We start from the raw sequence: 2,981 nt of genomic DNA on the forward strand, positions 1-2,981 counted from the left end.
AATGTGCCTAGAGCCTAGAGTAGCTCATTGCAAGAGAGGCTACAGGGTGTGTTCTATGGATACTAAGATTCTGGAGACAGGAGACCTCCCTAACCAGCTGGGTGGCCACGACAGCTTACTTACAATGTGAGGCTCTTGGACTAAGTCATTTCTAGGGTCTAAGAACTCCATTATCTTTAGTTTTTAAATGCCTTTGCTGAAGAGGGTGAGCATCAGAGTAGGGTGATCTAAGTTGAAGAAAGAATACCCTAGGGGAACAGTAAAATGGGGGTGGAGAAATTCTGCAGGGAGGGTAAGGGAAAGTTGAACATAAACCCTGATACAGTAACTTGCAGTGACAAGGGCTTGGAACTCGATGGGGTTATTAACATTGTCATTTCCACCCCTAGGTAATTCACCAGGCCACTCTCCTTCCATTCCAGATACTGCTTAACAAGGATCTATAATACTTAGAGATGTAAATGTACAATGTTCTCTCTCCTGGGGCTTGGTTGGATTTAATATGTCATGTCAGTCAATGTTCTCTGTGGTGCCTTCAGGGCATGGGATGCTTTATTTCTTTTTGAATTTATAACAGTGCAACATTCGGTTAGGCGGTCCAGGGTGTTCATAAAACCTGGGGGTGGGAGTGGGAAGGAGTAAGAGAAATGGAATTTATTTATTGAACACCTACTATGTGCCACGTATTGCTAAGCACTTTAGGTATATTTTATTTCATCTTCAAAATAACCTCAAGAAACGCCATTTATTATGTTCGTAGATAAAGAAATTGAATTCAGATGGTTAAGTGGCCTGCTCAAGGTCACAAAAACCAGGCTGAAATTTATACTGCTTCATGTAACCCGTTCCCCAAAGTTGGAAATTGAGACTCAAGGCATTGATTCAAGCAGCCTGTACCTATAGATGGTTGAGTCCCTAATCTTCCCCCACTGGGTTTCACTGCTGGAGGAAGGTCCCTGGTCCTGAGTGGCCTGGACTGCACCTCTCTGGAGGATGCACTGTCACATCAGTATGTGCATACTTGCCCCTGACCTTGCTAGATTATTATTTGTGGCCGCAAAGTGTCTCCCTTGCTCCCTTTTCCCTTTGGGCTGCGGAATTGAAGGGTTGGTAGAAGTCCTCTCCGACAGGGTTGGGAGTTTGCAGACGGCCCCTGAGAGGCTGGGGCGTTCCGAATTGGCTGAGCGCTCCGCGGGGAGGGCGGGGAGTTTGCCGAACGTCCCTGGCCGGAATCCCTGCCTTAGAGAGCTGCGAGCTCAGAAGCTGGAAGGAAGTTGGAGGGGTCCGTAAGGGAGGGAAGGAAGAAATTGCAGACAGACCCCCCCGCCCTGGTCGGCTGAGCCCTGGAGGAACGTCTCTGCAGTGTCCAGGCCGACTGTGGACGCGCCGTGCGCGGCCCCGCCAGGGCTGAGAGTTTGCAGACTGTCCCTGCCGCGGCCCGCTCAGCGGCGGCCCTGCGGCTCCCGCGGCTGCCGCGGCGGCCCCGGGCGCGATCCAGCCCAGGTAGCCGCGCCGCAGGCTCGGGGCGCCGCGACCCCGTGCCCCGCCGCGCCTTGGGCTCCCCTGGAGACAGCGGCTGGCAGGCACTCCCGGCTGCTGCTACCGCTCGAACAAGGAGGTGAGAGCCAGTGGGTCGGGGCGATCGCGTCGAAGCTCTCCATCTCCGCGGGGAGATGAACGTAGAAGGGACCGCTGAGGGCGCGGGGAGCTGGGCGCGGGGGTGGGGGAAGAGTCTGCACCGTGGGTTGCCCGTCTGGGGTCTTCCGCCCTCCGCTACCCGGCCGCCTGCCTGGGTGCCCTGGCCGGGTTGAGAGACCCGGGAGTGCGGCCGGGGATACGCCTTGAGGCGCCCACCTGCCCGGGGCAACCGCTTCCCAGGGGAGACTGCAGGGCTCCATGGCCCTTGGGAAGTGGGGGTTGTGGGCTTTTCAAGGGACTGTCCGGAGAAGGCTTTAGTTGCGCGGACTGGAGGCGAGCAGCCAGGGATGGTAGATGGGCGCTCGGACCCCGGAGGAGCTTGGTGGGGTCACGCTGAGGGTGTGGGCCGGGCTGGGGTGCCCGGGACCTGGGAGCGCAGGGCGGGCTCAGCCACCGGCCGCTGGGGAGTAAAAGAAGGAAGGCTGGCTCCTGGCCCCTGGGAAAGAAAGATGTGGGGGGCGGGTGCTCTGGTTCAGGGGACCAGAGAAGCCTGGGGGTGCCTCCCACCCTTAAGGGACCTTCGCGGGCCGCGGATCCCGCCCGCGCGCTCTGGAGGCTGCCTGGCCGGAGAGGCTGCGGGGAGCGCAGAGCCCACACCCGCTCACACAATCCCCGAGAGCATGCTCAGTGCGGCCTTGGGAACTTCCTGCCTAGTCGCGAGCCGCCCAGGCCCCCTCCCGGCCCCCTCCCGGCCCTCGGCTGCCAAACTTGGGGGCGCGGCGCGCGTCAGTGGTCCTTTCGCCTCCTCGTCTTTGCCCGGCTCCCGGCGTTGCTCCCATCGGTCGTCCCTGCGGCTGAGAACGGGGGCGTGAATGTCGCCCCCAGCTTCCCGAGGCCAGGTCCGAGGCCGGGTGGCCAGAAGCATGGCGGTGAGGCCGCCTGATGTAAGGACCCGCTCGGGATGCGCTCGCCGCGCGCGCGGACCAGGCGCGGTGAGCACACTGGATGGAAGGGGGTGTGTGAGCCCGGGGACGTTCGCGCGCACACACTTGCTGTCACACACAAAGCCGTGGTTTCGTAGCTGCCGCGCGGAAGAGAAAAGAGGTGGCGCTTGCATTGTCCGGCGGCGTTTGGAGCGCAGACAGGGTGCCGGGCGCTTGCGGGCTGAGGTAACCTGGCGATGCAGAGGGTTTTCAGAGATGCCCGAGTCGAGGTCTGGGGCCCGGTACTCCTGTCGCTGACTGCCAGGCCCGGCCCAGGGCGGACACCTCCCTCTGCACCCGGCCCTGACTGCCCAGTTAGGAACGGCTGGGCACTTTGGGGGGGGGGGAGTTTGGGGGGGG

General features: G+C 60.4%; 1 protein-coding gene across 3 annotated transcripts in view; it reads left to right on the forward strand.

The window, feature by feature from the left end:
* Nucleotides 1-1,216: 1,216 nt before the first annotated feature.
* MGAT5 (mannosyl (alpha-1,6-)-glycoprotein beta-1,6-N-acetyl-glucosaminyltransferase) overlaps nt 1,217-2,981 on the forward strand; it is a 397,064-nt gene continuing 395,299 nt past the window's right edge. For 2 of the 3 annotated variants that reach the window (XM_010853633.1, XM_010853634.1), the window contains exon 1: nt 1,697-2,630. The gene's annotated coding sequence lies outside the window, so the exon portion shown is untranslated. Of the gene's footprint in view, nt 1,619-1,696; nt 2,631-2,981 lie in introns of those variants that run through there. The other variant, XM_010853631.1, reaches the window with a different exon arrangement.

The sequence above is a fragment of the Bison bison genome, unplaced genomic scaffold, assembly GCF_000754665.1.
Source record: "Bison bison bison isolate TAMUID 2011002044 unplaced genomic scaffold, Bison_UMD1.0 scf7180017864330, whole genome shotgun sequence".
Lineage (NCBI taxonomy): Eukaryota > Metazoa > Chordata > Mammalia > Artiodactyla > Bovidae > Bison > Bison bison.